The 22,359-nt window shown below is 37.1% G+C and overlaps 1 long non-coding RNA gene and 2 pseudogenes across 7 annotated transcripts; 2 read left to right on the top strand and 1 right to left on the bottom strand.

Moving 5' to 3' along the window:
- Positions 1–5,770: 5,770 nt before the first annotated feature.
- LOC110632690 (uncharacterized) lies at positions 5,771–7,750 on the top strand (annotated as a pseudogene).
- On the top strand, positions 7,107–8,489 carry LOC131169070 (uncharacterized; annotated as a pseudogene).
- A 2,305-nt stretch (positions 8,490–10,794) lies between these two features.
- LOC110632697 (uncharacterized) lies at positions 10,795–21,116 on the bottom strand. 7 transcript variants are annotated; one of them, XR_009151455.1, is made up of 7 exons: positions 19,392–21,116; positions 19,089–19,232; positions 18,532–18,628; positions 18,221–18,330; positions 11,932–12,014; positions 11,125–11,392; positions 10,795–10,988 (listed from the first exon to the last, which is right to left on the bottom strand). It is a non-coding gene; the product is annotated as an uncharacterized LOC110632697 (long non-coding RNA). The 7 variants fall into 7 exon arrangements; XR_009151458.1 differs by lacking the exon at positions 10,795–10,988 and having other exon boundaries at positions 11,032–11,222; positions 11,302–11,392; XR_009151460.1 differs by lacking the exon at positions 10,795–10,988 and having other exon boundaries at positions 11,032–11,392; positions 18,282–18,330.
- Between the last annotated feature and the right edge of the window lie 1,243 nt (positions 21,117–22,359).

A 22,359-nucleotide genomic window follows, 5' to 3' on the forward strand; every position in this document is an offset into this window, starting at 1 on the left:
CTCCATTGACTAAGCTACTTTGAAAAGATGTGAAATTTCAATGGACGGATAAATGCCAGCAGAGTTTTGATGAATTAAAAAGGTGTTTGACTGAGGCTCCAGTCCTGACTTTACCTACACTGGGTAAAAAATATACAGTTTATAGCGATGCTTCTCACAATGGGTTAGGTTATATATTGATGCAAGAACGAAATATCATTGCCTATGCATCACGTCAGCTAAAACCACATAAGAGGAATTATCCAACGCATGATTTGGAGCTTGTAGCTATTGTGTTTGCTCTTAAGATCTGGAGACACTGTTTGTATGGGGAGAAGTGCTACATCTATACAGATCATAAGAGTTTGAAGTATTTGGGCACTCAGAAAGAATAGAATTTGAGACAGAGGAGATGGTTAGAATTAATAAAAGACTATGATTGTCTGATAGACTATCAGCCAAGGAAAGCTAATGTGGTGGCTGACGCCTTAAGTCACAAGAATATGGCAAGTCTACAGGTTACTCTTTTGTTTATGGTATATGAGTTGAGATCATTACATGCCAGCTTAGAGATTAATGCTGAAGGGCAGACAGCAGTTGCATGGCATGTACAGCCAGTGTTGATTGATAAGATCAAAATGGCTACTCAGAATGATTAGAAGTATTAGAAGTTGTTGGAAGAAGTCAGACAGGGCAGGAAATCAGAATTCTCAATATGAGATGATGGCCTACTGTTACACCAGGGTAGAATGTGCATTCCTAATGATGTTGACTTGAGACAAATCATTTTGAAGGAAGCACATGAGTCTCCTTTTACCATGCATCCTAGTGGCACAAAAATATATAGAGGGCTAAAGGAGCATTACTGGTGGATGGGTATGAAAAGAGATGTGGCAGAGTTTGTTTCCAAATGCCTAACTTGTCAACAAGTGAAGGCAGAGCATCAAGTACCCGCTGGTTTGTTACATCCACTACCAGTGCCAGAATGGAAATGGGAGAGAATAACGATGGATTTTGTGATGGGACTTTCGAGGACACAGAAGAGTCATGATGCAGTATGGGTCATTATTGACAAACTAACCAAGTCTGCTCATTTTCTGCCAGTTCGGATGGACTACAGTTTAGAAAGATTGGCCAAGTTCTACATTGATGAGATAGTAAGACTGCATGGAGTGCCAATATCCATCGTATCTGATAGAGATCCTAGGTTCACTTCTAGATTTTGGGGTAGTCTTTAGAGAGCCCTAAGAACTAGATTGAACTTCAGTACGGCATTCCACCCACAAATAGATGGCCAATCTGAAGGGGTAATTCAGATCTTAGAGGACATGCTACGGGCTTGTGTGATTGAATTTGAGGGCAGTTGGGACACACACTTGCTTTTGATTGAGTTTGCTTACAACAATAGCTACGAATCAAGCATTGGGATGCCTCCATATGAAGCTTTGTATGGCAGAAAATATAAAACTCCCCTGTGTTGGGATGAAGTAGGTGAAAGGAAGATGATTGGGCCCGAAATTGTTCAGCAAACTGAAGAGAAGATCAGGTTGATCAGAGATCGACTTAGGACTGCATCAGACCGTCATAAGTCCTACATTGATTTAAAGAGAAGGGATATTGAGTATGCAGTGGGTGACAAAGTATTCCTCAAGGTTTCCCCTTAGAAGAAAATTATGAGATTCGATAGAAAGGGAAAACTGAGTCCTCGTTTCATTAGGCCATATGAGGTTCTGGAAAGAGTGGGTCCTTTGGCATATCATTTGGCACTACCTCCAGAGTTAGAAAAGATGCATAATGTCTTCCATGTGTCTATGTTGAGGAGGTATCGATCAAACCCATCTCATGTACTACCAGTTGAAGAAATTGAAGTAAATCCAGACCTCATATATGAGAAAGAACCCATAGAGATTTTGGCTTATAAGGTGAAGCAGCTACGGAACAAGCAAATACCGTTAGTGAAAGTGCTGTGGAACCATCATTCAGGCTAGGAGGCTACTTGAGAACAAGAGGAGGACATGAGAAGACAGCAGCCACAGCTGTTTAGAGACTGATACCAGGTAAAAATTTCGAGACGAAATTTATTTTAAGGGGAGCAAAATTGTAATACCCCTATTTGCATAACCTGGTATATTTCACTATTACGGTGACCAGTGTTGGTCCAAACAATTAAAGGGATTAGAACCACATCTAAGACAATTAGATAAGCCCTAAACACAAATAATTAGTAATTGTTAAATAGTTAAGTATAAATAAGAAAAACAGAACACAAGAAGTTAAATGCGCAGAGAGTCACAGCGATGGGTGACCTTCTGGAGAATGATTGCGAAGTTGATTTAAACTCAAATTTCGAACTGTAAAATGTGATGCTGCGGTCCTTAGGACTATTGCAAACACAGTGGAAAAGAGAAAATCACGAAAAATAATTGTTAAGTTGGTAAAATAATTAGGTCAGGAATCTAAAAGAAATATTAAATTATTTGCAAATCGGGACGAACCAGTGAGGGGCAATTTAGTCAATTGACCCCTAGAGCTGACTCCTGACCTGAATGTCCAATAAAATTAGAGAAAAAAAAATTTCGGGATCAAGAATTAAATTAAAGAAGTAAATAGAAAAGAAATGAAAAAGAAATGAAAAATCCAAAAAAATCAAAAAGTTTATGACATCATGCATGACATAAGCATGATGCAATAAATTCTAATATTTAAAAACTGAAATTGTGGGATAATTATGAATTAATAAAGTTGAAAATTCAAAAGAAATAAAATTATTTCCTTTCTTCTTCCTTTGGACGTCCACCTTCACTCTCGCTCCCTTCATTCACTAAACCTCCATAGAAGCTTGATTAAAGCTTCTCAAAACCCTCACTTTGGCCATAATTTTCCCAATCTATTAAACTAAACCTTGTTCTAGCACTTTAGTTCAACTATTGAGCAAGAAAGAAAGAAGGAAAAAGAGAAGAAATTGGAGGAGTGAACTTCAAAGTGAAGGTAAGCAATCTAATTTGAAAATTTTAGTTTATTAGTTGTGTTTGTAGCTTAACTAACCTAGAACTCAACTTAAAAATTAAAAGAAAACATCTTTGGAGGACCAAATAGAAATTCAGCCAGCAAGGGTTTAGGTTTGAGAATGGATGATTTTGATGCAAATTATGAATTAGTTAAGTGTGATTGAGTGTATGAGAACTAAATATGCATTTATAATTCAATAAATGAACTAAATATGGAAGTTAGGGTTTTGGACCTAGGGTTTGGGAGACAAAATTTTGAGAATTGGTCAAATGGTGTGTTTGACCTTGTTTGAGCTGAAAAATGGTCATGTATGACCAATTGTAGTATGTTGGAAGTGTTAGAATTAAGTTTAAATTCAGAGTGATTAGGGTCATGCTGCCCAAGGTCCCTTTTAGGGACCAAAACTGAAAAGTTACAAGCCCAATTGGTGTGAGGCCAATTGAGAATGAAACTAGACACAAAATGACACATTTTTCATTTAGGAATCATGCCCAAAAAGTGACTAAAACCTAATGAACAAATTGACCAAATCCGGATTAGGCAATCTAACCTGTATAAAAATAATCAAATAAATAGTGTTTGTTCATTTGGCCATAACTTGGGCTAGGCAGGTCTAAATGACTAGAAAGAAGAAAACAACTTGCAAGCCTTCTTGGATAAGTTGCATGCCACCAAGGAAACAAGCAAGGATTTTGACTATTCAATAGTTAATAAGCAAGTATTACAAAGAGAGAACAATCGAAGTTGTTGCCACTCCAAGAAGGAGATAAGACCTTTACACGCCACTCTTTAATGAAAGAGATGAGTGTATAAAACAAAGCTTAATGCTTTATTGGAAGATTAATAATAAAATTCAACAACTAAAAATAATGAGAGTTTAGGCCTATTTATAGCCTTTACAAGAAAACCAAATCCTAATATGAAAAATAGTTATGTAAACCAATTAGAACTAAGAAAACTGAAAACATAAGTAAACTAGGAAACATAGTAGTAGTACGAAAACATCTTCTTGGTAGCCAATGGAAGCTTGGATGCCACCTAGGAATGATAAAGATGAGAAAACCTTCTCCTTAAATAATTGGGATTTGTAGCTTATCTCTTCCTAAAATTTAGGCTAAAATTTAGGAAAGGATAAATTAACTTCTCCCTTGGACAAGGAATAGGTACATGCCTAGTTTGCCCATGGATAGCACCAAGCCTCCCATACGCCTTCTATGGTGGTTCTCATGTATTGGAAGCTTCCTCCTATTTTAACAATACGAACAATTTTGCCCTTAACCTGGTTATGAGCCTAACATACAAATGGCTTGGCTTTAAGCCCATATTCTCTTCATTATCTTCATCATGATGCACGTTAAGTAGACTTTCATTCACTAAGCCGCAAGCTCACACCCTTTCTCCATCCTCTCTTTTGATAAGAGTTGAAGATATGGTCTAGCACACACGGGCCATGAGTTCTAGAGGCTAATGCCTCATTATGTTTTAAAGAAGTATAAGTAAGATTTATGGAACTCCTTTTACGACATGTAATTGTATAAAGGTTTATTGTGCTTGTAATTCAAATATTTTTATGAAATAAATGAAGTTATTTATGTTTAAAAATGTTTTTATGATTAAAATGGGCCACACCAATGTTTATGAAATGAAAATTTTCAAGCTTGCTATGGATTATGGTAGCTCATCGCTTACTTGTTCCCTTAGCACTATTAGCGATCCCAGATTAGGTTGTTACATCATTAACCTTTTTACTTTGGCCAACAAATAAAGCAATGTGGAGGGCGTGCCAATCGAAAGCCATTTGGTTTAGGATCTTAATGCCTTTAACCTAACTCCTTGTGGTTAGATCAGGATCATATCAAGAAGCTTGCTATCAATGATGCTTGAACTGCCAATTTTGATGCCCATTCGTTGCGTTGCTGGTTTATCAAATGATGGTGGCTCACCATGAATTTCCCCAAAAGCAAGAGAGAAGGTTTGAGTCCATAAGGTTGATGACTAAAAATCAAGCTCTTCCCTCCTCTTGATCCTTGCCATTACTATAACTTTAATGAGCTTGCTAATGAAAGGTTTTAGAGAGAGGAGGAAAGGAAGAGGAAAGTGGTGAGAAAGAGATAGACAAATATAGAGCGATGTGGTAAGAAAAAAATGGAGAGACAAGATGGGGAAGAGGGAGGAGGAGTAATTGATATTTGTAATACTATTATGAGTATTGTAGTTGTGTGAGAGAGAGAGAGAGAGAGAGAAAGAGAATGGGTGGAAAGAGAGTGAAAGAAGAAGGGGAAGGAGAGAGAGAGATAGATGAGGTGGACATATAATGATAGACAATTGTGAGAAAAAGAGATTATGAAGAAAGAGACGAGGGAGAAAGAGAGGGAAAAAAGAGAATTATCTTTTTATTTGAAAAATATTAAAAATTCTAGTTATTGGTAATAACAAGATCGTTGTATCTTGTTATTAGAGCAATCAGTTAAAATAATTAATAAAGTTTCAATACGCTATTAATTTGAGAGGATTTTAAGTGATAAATTAAGGATGAGAATGATAGAGTTATAAAGGTTATAATTCATGAATGACCGATGAAATTATGAAAAAAAAAATACAAAATGAACTAACTGTAAAGTTCTAAGTTTATTAAGGCAAAAAGATTAAATGGATCTGATTTGAATTTGGTAAAAAAAATGTACCTGTTTGAATTCATTTGCAAAGGATTTTCCATAAGATCCAGCCGTACCCAAAAATAAATTAAAAAAAAAAATAAAGAGTGGAGTGTGGCAAGCTGCAACCGGTACATCTCCATCTTATAGGTTGGGACTCTCTAGCCGTCTTTTTGCAGAAAGTTAAGGTACTGCGAAAAAGAGATGGAGATGGAGCAGCTGCTAAGCATGGGTTTTCCAAGCGAATTGGCTGCCCAAGCTCTGGCGGCTACGGGCGGCAAATCCACCCTCAAAGCTACCGAGTGGATTCTCTCCCATAAATCTTGTGACGCTAATCCCAAGCCACCCTCAAACCCAACCCCTTCTTCGCTCCAGCCAAAGTTAGATCGCTTCTTCCACTTGCAATCGAAACCCAACTCCTCCTCCAGTTCCCCTTGCACCCCACCACCCACTGATTAACCAGAGGATGAACCCATCCCTCTTCGTTCTAAGCGGCCCAAATTATTGGCATCATCAGCCACTAATTCGTGCTCTCCCGCTATCCACCACAGCAAGCACCATCCTCCCCATGAGCCCTTATCAGAACGAATGCGCCCTCGCTCCATTGACGACGTCGTCGGCCAAGATCACCTTCTGGCTCAGAACTCTATCCTCCGCTCCGCCATAGATTGCAATCGCCTCCCTTCCATTATTCTTTGGGGCCCACCTGGGACAGGTAAGACCTCCATTGCTAAAGCAATTGTGAATTCCTTTTCCCAGGATCAGGCCTCTTCCTATCGGTTTGTTTTTTTCTCGGCAGTCACTTGTGGGGTTAAGGATGTGAGGGATGCTGTTGAATATGCAAGGAAGTTGAAAGTGAAGAATGAGAAAAGAACTGTGTTGTTTGTCGATGAGATTCATAGGTTTAACAAGTCCCAACAGGATTCTTTCTTGCCTGTTATCGAAGATGGTAGCATTGTGTTTATAGGTGCCACCACGGAGAACCCATCCTTCCATTTGATTACGCCTCTGCTCTTGCGCTGTAGACTTCTTACCCTTTGCCCTCTAAAGCCTCAACATATTCAAACAATTCTCAACCTAGCAATTAATCATTCCTGCAGGGGACTGACACAAAGCTTAGGGGTGAGAGTTGAAGTGACTGAGGATGCTATTCGATTTATATCTGAAAATTGTGATGGGGATGCACGTGTCACCCCAAAGAAATTGCTCCCGCAATTGTCCAAAAATTTTCTGCGTGTGGCTGTCCGAATGAATTCAACATATGGGCTGTTCTCATTTATTTGGGACGTGAATATTGCATGGGCCATTAGATATTTACGTGAGGCATTTAATATGGGTGCAGGTTGAGAATTTGTGGCGCACTAATGGGTCTCATGACCAGCACATGCAGCGCTTAAGTGGATGTCCACTTCTTTTGCGCATGGGACATGCGTAACGTGAAAATGGGATTTATAATGGCCCAGCATGGCCTTGACAAGTGTGAAGCTGCATGGGATTGTTAAGTGGCATGAAGACACTTCGGCAGGTGGGATTTTGGAACCAATTTGCATGATCAGCCATTTCATGCAACGTGAACCTGAAGAGGGATTTAGTCCCGCCCAATTGGAGGTCCAGCTGGTGGGACCCGGGCACTTGCCGCCCAATCACATGATCCTTATTTTCTCCCGCCTATGGACCAGCTAGGTGTCATTTGCTGCTCCATCCTCATGTCCACTAACTCCATTCTGCCGCCCAATGAGCCTTGGATTAGTGCATTTCAAATTTGTTCAAAGAGAGCCACTTGTTGGCCATCATTAGGAGCCGCCCACTGCAGAGTATAAAATGGCTTTGTCCCCTTGTTTCTTGTACAGATAATTTTCACTTCTTTACTTGTAAATTGAGAGCATTTGTAGCTTTTGCAATTGTAAAGAAATGAATACAAGAAGTAGTCTCCTTCAACAGCCCGCATCTCTCATTTCTACCTTTCTTTGCGTGTTGATGTTTGCATGAATTATTGTTGCGTTTATTTTTCTTGTTGCTTGCATGAGTTTCGGTTGGTTCCTTGTGATTGGGAAGGTTGCCGTTTGGGTCTTTGGGACTGAAATTGCAGGCTGACTTGTGGGGAGGAGCAAGTGCCGCACGTCTAGGGGCTGTTTCTGGTTGTCAAAACTGTCCCAGCGTGACACACGCGTTGCATTGAACGCCTTAGAAATCTCTGCTATCACTGCATCTGCCCGAACAAATCCCAATGATAAATTCTCTTAGGTGGCCAATGTTTTGGATGATGCTAAGGAGACATTTCAATTCAAGCATCTTGCTTATGATAAAGCAGGGGAAGAGCACTATAATCTGATCAGTGCACTTCACAAGTCTATGAGAGGAAGTGATGCAGATGCATCCATTTATTGGTTGGCGCGAATGTTAGAAGGAGGTGAACAACCACTCTATATAGCTAGGCGTTTGATTAGGTTTGCAAGTGAGGATGTTGGATTGCCTGATCCCTTGGCCCTTAACCAGGCTGTTGCTTGCTACCAAGCTTGCCATTTCTTGGGCATGCCTGAATGCAATGTGATTCTCGCTCAGTGCGTGGCTTACCTGGCTTTGGCTCCAAAATCCATTGCTGTATATCAAGCAATAGAGACTGTACAAAAGGTTGTTAGAGAATCCACTGGACAAAATGAGGGAGTGCCGCTTCATTTGAGAAATGCACCTACTAAGGTAATGAAAGAGCTTGCGTATGGGAAGGGCTACATCTACACTCCTGATAATCCTTCGTCAACTCAGACCTATCTACCATCCTCACTTGAGGGCTACAAGTTCCTTGATTGGCCAGCCAGTAATGTCAATGATTGGCGGGAAACCATTTGATCACTACCAGAACTTTTTGACTCTGCTAGCTAATACTGGTTAGCAGTCCTTTCCTCTTGGTGGGGCGCTATGGACACTGTAATAGACTTATAGATGGACATAGCTTCAGTGTCGAGTTATGTCTTGATATTTTTTTCAGGGATATCTTAATTTTTGACAGCAGATGTTATCATGGGTTGAAGATTATCTTGTGTAAGTATTATGGTAGTAACAAGAAACAGAAAAGTGTTAAAAATATGCAACAACATTCGGTAATTTTGTGAGTTATAAATCTGCTTGAATGATCTGATAAGCATTAAGAGGTTTATGACGTTTGAATTGAAGATTAACGTTAGGGGATGCCTTAGATAAGAATTAAATCAATGCAATTTGTAAGCTTTTGAAGGGGCATTCTGTTTTTCTGGGAATTTGATATATAACGGGGTCTGATGCGCTGATTATGTTTCAACATTGAGTTTTTAGTGAAGCTCCTTCCCTTTGAGATGTGGAATTCTAATTGCAGCGGAAATCTGTGAATGTTGTGCGCACATGCTTTTGTCTGAACATGTCTCAAAAAAGCTGTGAATTAATTTGTTATTCATCTCGTTCTTATTTTGGTTGATAGAGCGTAGAGGTAATGGATTATTTGTTACATAGTTGCCTGCTGCATCATTTGCTGGCCTGTGGCTGCTAATTAAAATAACAATTGGGTTGCTGATAAAATTTACTGATAATTATAGGTCTAAGCTCTCTCTACATTGGATAATATCATTGCTATACTCAAGTGTTTCTAACCTCCCCTTGTATCATGTATCAGATAAACAGATAAATTCTTATTAGATCATTATTGTAATTCGATACATTCTTTTGGTGTATGACATATGACTTCTCCTGTTTAGTTTCAGCTATCTAATTCAGTACATCCTTTTAGTCTAAGCTAGAGGTCTTTCCTGTATGGTATTAACAGTTAATCAATTGTGCCACTTTTCTGCTGCTATAAACTTTTTCTCTTGCAAGTCTCTTTCATTTCATGCGTAATTGGCACATTGACTTTGACAGGATATTTGATCAAATATCCTTGATATTCACAACTTGGAAAACCACTTAGCCTGATCCGAATCTAATTATTCTAAGCTTACTCTGATATTTGGCCCAATAATTTTACTGAATTGGCCAAAACTAGGATAAGTACCGTAATCTAGTGATTCACTACTTTAGATTTAATACCAAATGGGGGAAAGATGTGGGATGGCAATGGCAATTTTAAGTTAGAATTGAATTTATTTATATTCTTGTAGACTATTTATAATACACAAATAATTTATCATATAGTGAATTAATTTATTAATTCGAATTAGTACATATATTTTATAATTCACGTCATGCATAGTTCAATGGCCCACTAACTCGTTTGATAGTTCAATTATTAACACACAAATTTATATTATTAAATTATAAATTTATAACTTTATTATAGTTAATTTTTATTTTGTTTAATAAAACTTATTTAATTTGTGAATTTTTATAACAATATTAAAAATTATATTGTTCTACAGGTTTTTTTTTTAATTTTTTTGTTAAAATTTTTATTAGGTAAATGTTAAAATATCTTTTTATTTGTTTAATATTAGATTCTATGTTTTTAATCAAAATTAATGCATAAATTTCATTATTTTATAAAGATTAAAAATATTAAATCATACCAATATTTAAAAAAAAAGTCGTGTTAAATATATCAAGTCATATATAATTGTATTAAATGAATCATATTGTGTTAAATTAACTCAATATAATTTATATTGATTATTAATCATGTTGTATAATTCATATAATAAGAGGAGCTCCTATGAGAATAAATCCAATTACTGTACACAGTTTTGGGAAAAAAAAAAAAAAAAAAAGAAAGAAAAAAGGCCACTAATCATTGGTCAGACCTAAACCCATCTTGCCTAGCCATGCTTAGTAGATAGGCCTACACTCACTTGAATGTAACTAATCCAGCATGCAATGCAGCAGAGCAAAATGAATTCACTCGTTTGCCAGATATTTTAAAAGATCATTGCAAAAGATGAGCACCAAAGTAAATAGTATGTTTTGCAACCAAATCTTCCAATAACTTTCGTAGTAAATTACAGCTATTATGCCAGACCTCTTTTTTCAGTTACAAAAACATTTGCTAAACAAAGAAAACAACGCATATAGAAAAAGAGGGAAAATTTGAAATAAAGGAAGGACAATAAACATGATACTTATTTGGAAGAAAAATTAGATCCATTCTTGTATCCAATAACTTCCACTCTGCACTTCCCTCTTCAGGTTTCTGTAAACCAAAGAGTAAACCAATTTATCACCATCAGCTCATAATTTTCCACTCCTTAATCTTACATATGGCATTATTATGCAGAATGATCTTGGAAACTTGCATGGTCATATTCCCATGGTGCAGTTAGTGGCAGAGAAACAAGAATACTTTCAATTCGACCCCGTCTTCAGCCCAAATGTTGTGCCCCGATCATAAACCTTTGATTGAAAAAATAACCAAAATGGCATTCAAGGCATGATGTTGAAGAAAGTTTTATGATTTAAAGAAAAAATAAAGATATTCAGATTCAGTTATGATACAAAGTTATATTGTACATAGCGTCCCCTACGTAACTGTTGCCATGCTTTATGGTGACCAGTGAATCGCATATCCTTTCTTTTTTCTATAATGGGAATGTAAGCAGGTACCACAGAATTTGCACACTCTGCAATCTAGCAAAAAGTTTGCACAGGGAGATCCTTGAACCGCTAGAACTTGAAAAAGAAAAATAAATTCTTGATAAATTATTACCAGCGGCAAAGGAAAGAAGCATATCTTGATCAATATATTCATTCAGATCATCAAAAAATATTCCTCCAAGTCCCCACCTCTCGCCTTGATGCTGCATATAGTATTAACAATCAACATGAAACCAATCAAAGAGTCATTTTTAAGCAAATTTCAAGTTAAAACAAATTTTTGGAAAATAAATACTGAAGCAGACAAAAAGTTATCTAGTAAAATTTTAGAAGAAACAACCACAAATTATTCTTGGTTAACACAGGGAGCTAAAAAGCAGGTCTAGTCGGAGCAATCACTTAGGCTTGTGCATTGTTGAGACTAGGCTTTTTGTAGTTACATAGAAAACATTAATGGAACCTCATACAATTTCAACATTTTCTTTTCTAAAATATCATGAAATTTTAGACAAAAGTAAATTTCAGTTTGAATGTGAGAAACATATGAGCAGATCCAAATAGCACCTAATTGTAATTTTCCATTTTCCCTCACCCCCAATGTATTACACACAAAAATAAAATAAAACAAAATAAAGAAAGACTAAGTAGGGACAGTCATATGATAGGGGCATTTCTACAATAAACTTCAACAATCAGAATTTCAATGAATCCAAACTCCAAAAATGTCTAACATGATACTTACCTTAATATAGAAATAGTCATCACACCACTTTTTGAACCGGGGATAAAAGTTGGGTCAAATTTATCACAGGCTTTTTTTTGAATCTACAATTTAGGATAAAATAAATTTAAGTCAAAATAAAGTACAACTTGGCAGAAGTGAAAATGTTACATACAGAAGAAGTATAGAAATAGGGATAAGAATGGGCAAGTGGCACGTGAGTTAGAGGTTTTAATAGAAAGGAAAATCTGTTATAAGTCTGTTGATATAGTTGTTAGTGTTTAGAGGGAAAATTGTATGCAGTTACAGCTGTTGGAAGTAGTTAAGAGTAGTTATGGAATTGGAGGGAAATCTGTTAGAGCAGTTATGAATTGGAGGGAATCTTGTATAAAAGGGATAGAGAACACTTGTATTACTGTCCTGGAATTGTAAATCAGTAATAATACTGTCTCTTCTTTTCTCCTATCTAATCTTGTATAAAAGAGAGAGAGAGATAGATAGGGACGAGAATTAGAATAAGAGAGAGAACAAATTTAGAGAGAAAGAAGTCTGAGATTTTATTGATTTCAGAATGAATCTCAATTACATGAATGACATCTATTTATAGTATTACTTGATAACTGTCATTGACTAATTTCAACAGCTATAACAACTTCTCAACAAACTAACAGTTTTTTCCCTCCAAAACAACTACTCTTCTTTTCTATTTATAAACTTTCTCCTCCTATACGTGACAATTTCCCTCCCTTTAGAAACTGAGCTTACAAAAATGACTGGTCCCCCCAAGTTGCATCTTCTTCACTGAAATGCAGCCATTTAACTAAGCCCTGCAAAATTGAAATCCCATTTCTTTCAATAGTTCTAATATGCAACAGCTTCTCTGGATGCACTTCCCAAGTACGATCTTCTTGTAAAGCTGGAAGGTCCAAGATTGGAGTGAAAAATTGGATGAAAAATTGGAAACATGAAAACATGAAAAATTGGATGAACAGTAGAGGAAGTAGGTAATTGCAGTTTATAAGCCACTGCACCCACTTTAGCGAGTATTTGAAATGGCCCATAATACCTTGCTGATAACTTGAGTGACCTTCTAAACTGCAATAGAAACTTGTTTGTAGGGCTGCAACCTCAAATATACCCAATCTCCAACCTGGAACTCTTTTTCTGCTCTTTTCTTATCTGCTTGCTGTTTCATTCTATGCTGGGCCTTGGTTAAATTCTCTTGTATAATTTCTGTCATATGTTGTCTCTCCCGAAGTAAATTAGTAACAGCCTGGACAAAAGTGGAATCAGGAAAGGGAAAATGAATTTCAGGAGGGTGATAGCCATATAAAGCTTCAAAGGAACTCATCTTGAGGCTGCTATGGTGAGCATCAGCCACTTAATTCTCCACCCCTATTCTATACAAGATCTTGTAATCCAACCTTAATAATTTGGAAATGCCTTTTTGCTACAAGTTAGTATGTAGCCTTTGTTCCAAGAGGAATCTTATAGACTCATGATATGTTTTGATATAAAATTGCCCTTGCTCCAAATAGTGTCTCCAATTAGTAACAGCAAATGTAATAGCCAATAAATCCTTCTCATAGACAGATAAACCCTTATTTCTTGGTCCAAATGCCTTTGAAATGAAAGCAATTGGATGTCCCTGCTGTTGCAGCATTGCCCCCATACCAAAACTACTAGCATCGCAGACGCATCAACCTCACGTCTCTTCCTCGACATCACTACGACAGGGACGGATCATCGCAGGGTTCTTCCTTTCGAGACAGAAGAGGTACACCCTCTCTCTTATCTTCTTCTTCTTCTTCTTCTTTCCTCGCTCCGATATCTCTCTCTCACGACTTCTTCTTCTTTCCTCTGTTCGATCTCTCTCACGTCTTTTTCTTTTTTACTTTCTCCCTCTCCACTTTTCTTCTTTCCTGCTGCTGCGTAATGTTTTTTTTTTTTCCCCTCTCATCTCCTTCTTCTTTTAGTAGTCCCTTTTTTTTTTTTCCCCTCTCCTCTCCTTCTTTCAACAGTCCCTTTTTATTTTTTCTTTTTTTTATCCTTCTCCTCATTATTAATTAGTTATTATTAATTATTTATTTAATTGTTAATTTATTTATTTTTTATTCTTGCTAATTTTTTTGTTAGATTATAAATGGGTGATAAGAATAATACATCTGGATCTTCTGCTAATAGTAGAAGAACGGACCCAGGATAGGCACATGTGATTCAAGTTAGTGAAAATAATACCAATGATCTTCAATGCATATACTGTATGAAAGTTTACAAAGGAGGAATTAATAGAATCAAGCAACATCTTGCTGGAGGTTACAAAAATGTAGTTCGGTGTCCAAAATGTCCAGAAGATGTAAGGAATAAAATGCAGGAATTCATTGCTAAAAAAAGAGAGCAAAAATCAATTATGAATATGGAAGACTACCTGAATTTGATGATGTTGAAGTACTGGGATTAAATGAAAATGAATAAGAGGAAGAGTTGATGCAAGAAATTGGCAGTGAAAGAAGAAGGAAAGTGTCACGACCCAAAATTCTAAATCGTGACCGGCGCATAATTTAAGTATTCTTAAATCATGTAAGCCTTATAAGAGTATCTTAAATGAATATATTGTCACTTACTAATCCCAAAAATAGACAAAATTCAATTAAATAAAATGCTGAATAAACATCATAAATATCCCATAGGTAAACTGCGGAGTCTGTATTCAATAAACTAAACTAATTATTATTAGCCCGAGAAAACATGAATTCGGGCATACCATGAGAATAAATCAAAGTTGGGGTCCCTCTCCAGAAAATGGACTGAATATTTGGATCATTTGCGAATTCTCGATCTGAAGCGAAGCAGATATGAGTGAGTAAACGTGGTTTGAGCTAGATGCTCAGTGAATGATAATTATAGTACACAACGGAATAGGAACAGGCAGACGCTTGATTAATTTCACAATAAATTTCTATTCAATAAAATCATGCTCATGCTGTCAAAATCATTAATAAAATAATTTCATAAAACATATATATAAAAGAAATTCATTCAATAAAAATTTTATGGTACAGTGCACCAGGATGATGATACCCCACATCACCAAAGGCCAGATGGTAAGCGCGCTACCAGATATTAGATACCTTCCTCCTCCTTCACAGATATCAATGCATATAATACTAATGCAAACCATAAACTGCAATGATGCATGACTCAACAATGCAACCTAATACCGTGATAGTCCACACGGCGGGGCCAGATAACAGGAACAGATACTGGGCACAGGTACCAATTCAAAATAGGGAATCAATTTGTACAAATCAATCAAAATCAATAAAAAATTTCAGATAGCAAATAATAACTGATAATGCAATTCCAATAGTGTATTTCAATAGTTTCAGAGAGTCAATAAAATCAAATCAATCTCAAATCAATTCAGTAACACATCGGTAAATTTTATAGTCAAATATCAATCAATATAAATACATTAAAGGCCTGTTCCCGGAATTGTAATGGGTCGAATGCAGAGATAGTTGGCAAAATCAATTATTTAATCAAAATCAAGATAAAATTTAATAATAATAATAAAATAAAACTCTAGAAAATCACATATAAAATCACTGTTAAAATATTGATTTAAAATTTCATTTAATAACAAACTTAATACTAAGAAATTTTAAAAAGGACAAAAACGATACCATGTACTACTATAATTACCACTCACCTGGAACCTCCAAGACAATAGTTATTTTCAATGAAAGAGAGACAATTTTAATTGACTGATTGAATATTCGAATCTCCTACACACCCAAAGTATTAAAGAGAAATATCAAATAACAGTAAAATAAAATGATTTTTAATATATATATATATACACGCACAGGAATGCGTGCGAAGAGAAGCCAACAAATATATATATATATATATATATATATATATATATATATATATATATATATATATATCTAAATTGTAGGTTATTATCTCACAGTAATTATAATCAACCCAATTCAATACCAATGGTCAAAGAAAAAAAATAAATTTCTAGAGTAGTTGTAACAAATCGAGGAAAGAAAATAAAAATAAATTCACCAATTATTGAATAAAGAATGAGAATTTTTATTTTGAGAACATAATCAAAGGTGATGAATTGAGAAATAAAAATTTAAGAATTATCTGCGCACATCAGATTATTTTATATATATACGTATAACAATAAATAAAAGATTATGAAAATACTTGTTGAGAGTATTTGGCAGGAAAAGGAGATGACAAACAGGTTTTGAGAGCAAAGTTTAGCAGAAGAGACGATTAGAGTATATATATATATTTCAAGAGTTCTATTAGGTGTAGAATGGGATAAGAGTTATTATTGAACTGGGTTGTTCAGATTGCAGATATATATTTAATTTCAAAAATATAATAGTTACCTAGAATTAAGGGTTTCTACTGACTACAGACAGAAAGGAGGAAGAAGAGAGAGAGAGAGAGAGAGAAGAAATTTAGAGAGAAAGAAGTCTGAGATTTTATTGATTTCCGCATGAATCTCAATTACATGAATGACAACTATTTAGAGTATAACTTGATAACTGTCATTGACTAATTTGAACAGCTATAACAACTTCTCAACAAACTAACAGTTTTTTTCCTTCCAAAACAACTGCTCTTCTTGTCTAATTCTAAACTTTCTCCTACTATACGTGACATATGATAAAGCTAATATCCTAGTAACTGAAATTTTAGTGCGGCAGCTCATCCCAAATTCCAGTTGAAACAAGGGTTGTCATATCATGATGGCAGATTGTACGAGGGCACAACTGTATTTAAGACAGAATTTATTTGCTCGGTATCACAATAGTGCAATTGGAGGCCATTCAGGTATTCACAACACTTATTTGAGGTTGCAGAATCATTTTTATTGGCTTGGCATGCACTCAGATGTGTTTAAGTGTAACAGTGTTGTAACAGTGTGCAGATTGCGCTCAGTGTAAAGGTATTACATACTGTAGAAAGGAGGTATAGGAATAAAGATAGGAAGCAATGTGGGTAATGTAGATGAGTATAGTTGTTTCCAGATATACAGTAGCAATTACTAACTCTGTTTTAACTGATATTGCTAGAGATTGTTATAGTGATAGAACTATAAAATCTCAGCAGTTACCTTGTAATCTCAGCGGGCTAATTGTTTCTTGAGGATCGCAATCTGACTAGATCAGCTGTGGATGGTCAGAATTGGGGAATTGGAGGAGCAAATGAGGAATTTGCAAGAAGTGTCATAGAGGACTGTTGAGAAACAGAGGTTCTCAGTCCACACCTGTGCAAATGCAGTCAATTGTGGCACAATTTGTGTCGGTGAATCAACCTACTCTTGTGGATAAAGAAGGTTGTTGCCAATACCTAATATTTGAGGTATGACTCAATTTCTTCCTATAATTGAGTTACTTACTTTTGAAGGAAAGGACCCTAGGGGCACTCACCATTCTCACGCACCACCTTCACGCAAATAACCTCCCATCAAGAACAAAAACTTTGTCCAACGTGTAAACCCCATAATCAAGAGTAATGAAGGAGTAATAATTTATAATATTGTGTTTACTTCTCAATTATAACCCTTTCTTAAATTTTACTAAATCCTTCAACTTGACCCCCTTACCCGCACTAAAGAGAACATTTTACTTTGTTTTTATTTTCCCTCTCTACAGGTCACAATTTAATCAAACACAAGGAGGACAACCAGTCCCTTCACATTTCCTTTTAAATTCCCAGTTAAATGGAATTTAGATTTCTTACTCATCAATTTGTGCCATTAGTCACATTTTAGCAAAAGTAAAGTTGTGAATAACTCTTTCCAATACGACTCTGCAAATAGTTATCTGAAGGCTTGTTTACTAGGACTCTGCAAATAGTTAAGTTAGTCTAGTCTTGAAGCTGTCAAGTATAGTAAGCTTCCAAGATTATTTCCATGCTAATTAATGATCATCTCCATTAATTTAATGAAAGCAACATAAAATGTATAAGAAGAAAAGAATTGTTGGCAAAAGTGAATTAATTAGAAATCCATTTAAAGCAATAGAAGTCATTCTTTTATTAAATGAAGCTGAATGCTGCATTGAGTTTATAATGAAATGTGCTTTTGAGTTGATCATCCCTAAGTCATTTTGTACATCTCATTGTTCCAAATTAAGATTACGTGCAATTGGAAGGGGAAATTGGAAAACAGCTCCCATCTGGATGGAATCGCAGATGCAGTGCACGTGGGAGGCAGTATATAATTACAACAGGACTATCAAAAAAGAAAAACAGCAATGTGAAAGAGACATACCTTGAGATGAGAAAGGCCAAAGAGTAACACCTTGAACATATTTATGAAAGGTGTAATCTACCTTCGATGGCGTCATCAATAGCTTCAAAAATAAATTGTTTTGCGACCATCTACAATCAAATGTAAAAAAATATGTGTCATTCATTCCAAATTGTAGAGATAATCCTAACATGTTTAATTGTTCTGGGACATATTTAACAAGACATTCTTTCTTATTGGTTCAACAATCATGACATATTTAACATTCTAACTAACAAAGGCATCAGCAAAATTTAACAATCACCATAAATCATAAACGAGTAAGTATTTACTTCAAAAGTAGCAGGGCCGACAGCCAAAGGCCTCCTGATAAGTGACCCACAGTAGATGGAGCAGGGCTGAAGGCTTGCTTTTAATTAAACTACCTTGCTGATAGAGAAACAACTTTTAGAAATCCTAATTACCACAGACAAGCAAAACTATAGGCTACAAACAAACTGAAGCAGCCAAGCGAAGCACAAAATAGGGGAATTTGAAATACAAAAAGAAATTTAAAAGAACTGAGAAAATAGGGAAGAAAGAGAGATAGAAATTTAAAACAAATAGAAATTTTTGTTTCACCAGCAATAACCATCACCCTCTTTTGTGTAATTTTCTGTCATATTCAACGATAAATAGTAAATCATGAATTTGCTACAGATTAAAACATTTTCAGATATACCCCCCATTTAATTGCAATCAAACAGAAGACATTATTTCCTCAAACATATTACTGTCCACAAAAAAAATTGGAGCCTAAATGCCATGTCTCACTTCTTACGCAGAGAAAAACCAATTGGGGTTGGCAGTCCAATAAAACCTTTTGGAAATAATAGGGATAAGAAAGCACCTTTTCCTGTAATCTCAGTTGTAACTTTGAGCCCGCATGTTTATGCACCAACTTGTTTTGCACGATTTTCACAAACACTAGCCCAAGGGAAAGCAACGCTGAATATACAATGTACTAAATCACCAGATATTACCCACAACAACGCTGGTGAACAACTCAAGTGAACAAAAAAAAAGAAAAGAAACCAAGAGCAGCACAATAGGAAGAAAATGTATGGATCAGTAGTCTTACACGAATAAAGATTGACAAAAGTAAGAGATGAAATCGTAATGAACTGATTATGAAAATAAGAAGAAATCTCACCTGCCCAGACCAAGGAGATCCATGGATTGCGTTAGAGAGAGAGAGAGAGAGAGAGAGAGGGATTGCGTTTTCTTTTCTCTGCTGTGGCGAGGGTTTATGACCAATCTCGAATAGAGAATCAGGTAGGGAGGGAGAACGAGAGTGAGAACAATCTTAAAGCCCCAAATTGAAAAAAAAATCGATGGATTGGGCTGTCAACAAAACGATGACGTTTTCCTAGGCGCGCGCCAACACTAGGCCCGGTCTTGTGGCAATGGCATGGATTAAAAACTTTGAAAGGGGATAACTTCCTCATCCGATGTCCGATTGAGGTGATTTTTTTTTTGATTCCATGTAATTTTTCGAGCTCTACGCGTAGGGAAACTGCCGAAGGCGGTTTAGGCAAATTTCGACCCCAAAAACATTTTATTTTTACTCAATTTTTACATTTTTTTGAGATATCTTAATTTCTAACCCTAATTTTTTAATGGTAGAAATTCTTTTGAAAGATTTCCATTTGAGGGTATGTTCCCTTGATGAGAAACAATAGATATGAGTATTTATTAGTACTTCATTTCATATTATTTTAGTTAATGTATATAATCAATTAAAAACCATGAATTGCATAAGAAAAGAAAGTGGATGGAGTGGCAATGCATCATTGATATGTCTTTTGCATCTTGGGTTCAACTCTCACCGGTACCATATCTTTATATATTTTTCCGAGCTTAACTTGCTTCTCCACATATTTCCTTTGAGCTTTTGAGCTTGTTGGCCAAAATTACTTTAATATATCAATTTTTTTTAAGAAAAATTAATTTCATGTAACATCATGATATAATATAATGTATTTACACTTGCATATGGTTCAATTTTTGTAAAGGTGATATCGTGCTCTCTGCCGCCTTAACCCAAATTGTAAAGGTGTGACTTGCATCTAAGCAATCAGATAATGATATTAATGAGATAGGTTGTTGGCGAAAATTACTTTAATATATCAATTTTTTTAAGCAAAATTAATTCAATGTATGTAACAACATCATGATATAATATTTAGTATTTACAATTGCATATGGCTCAATAATTTTTGTAAAGCTGATCATATCGTGCCTCTGCCTTAACCCGAATTGTAAAGGTGTGACTTGCATCTAAGCAATCAGATAATGATATTAATTCATTCCTGTGGGTCTATTCATTTGTGCCAAGAGATATCCAACTATGGGATTTTTGGCTTCTTCCTTGTAAAATTGGTGATGAATTCTAATTGATGCGTGAGATTGTCATAGCATATTATTACACATATGAAGCCTAAATAAAATTAGGTTTGCGATCAAAACTATATATCCCAATTCACAAGGCAGGTTGTCCCTCTCCAAGTCTCTTGGATGCATGGCTGAAGCTCCATGCACGCAGCCCTTGGTCACCGCCCCATGTGCAGCCTGCTTTAGTGCGCTCCACATGCACCACGCACAATCAGTCCCACTGGGCACTTCACGAGACGCCCGTGTGCCTTGAAGGCCTACCGGCCCATGTGATGACCAACCAGGTCTGATGGTGCGGCCCACTATCTCAAGTCCCAAGTATAAATGCCAAGCTTCACGTGGGACATTCTCATGCAGTTGAGTTGACGTCCCCTTCATTAGCAGAATTCATGCACACAATTGGGTCTCAACAAACAGAAAATATTGGACCTTCGGGGAGCAACAAAAATGGGGTAACGGGGGGCGCGGGGCGCTGCCACGGGCGTGTCGGGGGCAAGCGGGGCGCTTGACCTTTAATGTTTCAAGACTTGCTGCACTGAAAGTGATGGGGGGCATCCTCGGAAGGGGCCTCCTCGTACGTTAAGGGACGGGAGGGTAAGGGGGGGGGGGGGCGTCGGAACCTCGTGGGGCAGAGAGGAGATGAGGCGGAGGGGGAGGGACGAATCGGAGCGACAAAGGGCTGAATCTCAGTGGATCGTGGCAGCAAGGCCACTCTGCCACTTACAATACCCCGTCGCGTATTTAAGTCGTCTGCAAAGGATTCTGCCCGACGCCCGGTGGGAATAGTACTTAAAGGCGGCCCGCGCGGCTCGTCCGCCGCGGGGGCTTGGCCAACGGCACGTGCCTCTGGGGGCCGGAGGGCCTCTGCGCGGTCGGCAGCGGGCGCCGGACACGGGCGTCGCTTCTGGCGGATTCTGACTTAGGCGTTCAGTCATAATCCAGCGCCACGGTAACCGGCGCCAGCGGCTTTTCAACCAAGCGCGATGACCAATTGTGCGAATCAGCGGTTCCTCTCGTACTAGGTTGAATTACCATCGCGGCGCGGTCATCGATGAGGTAAAACTAACCTGTCTCACGGCGGTCTAAACCCAGCTCACGTTCCCTATTGTTTTGTGAACAATCCAAAACTTGGTTAATTCTGCTTCACAAAGATAGGAAGATCCGACATCGAAGGATCAAAAGCAACGTCGCTATGAGCGGCTTGGCTGCCACAAGCGATTATCCCTGTGGTAACTTTTACGACACCTCTAGCTTCAAATCCGAAGGTCTAAAGGATCGATAGGCCACGATTTCACTGTTCGTATTCGTACTGGATATCAGAATCAAACGATCTTTTACCCTTTTTTTCCAAACGAGATTTCTTTTATCGTTGAGCTAATCTTAGGACACTGCGTTATCTTTTAACAGATGTGCCCCAGCCAAACTCCCCACGACAATGTCTTCCGCCGGATCGGCGCCGTGGCGTGGAGTCAAAAAGAGGCGAGGCCCAGCCTCAGATTCACGGAATAAGTAAAATAACGTTAAAAGTAGTGGTATTTCACCGTCGCCGTTTCCGGCTCCCACTTATCCTACACCTCTCAAGTCATTTCACAAAGTCGGACTAGAGTCAAGCTCAACAGGGTCTTCTTTCCCCGCTGATTCCGCCAAGCCCGTTCCCTTGGCTGTGGTTTCGCTGGATAGTAGACAGGGACAGTGGGAATCTCGTTAATCCATTCATGCGCGTCACT

This window comes from Hevea brasiliensis, chromosome 9, assembly GCF_030052815.1.
Source record: "Hevea brasiliensis isolate MT/VB/25A 57/8 chromosome 9, ASM3005281v1, whole genome shotgun sequence".
NCBI lineage: Eukaryota > Viridiplantae > Streptophyta > Magnoliopsida > Malpighiales > Euphorbiaceae > Hevea > Hevea brasiliensis.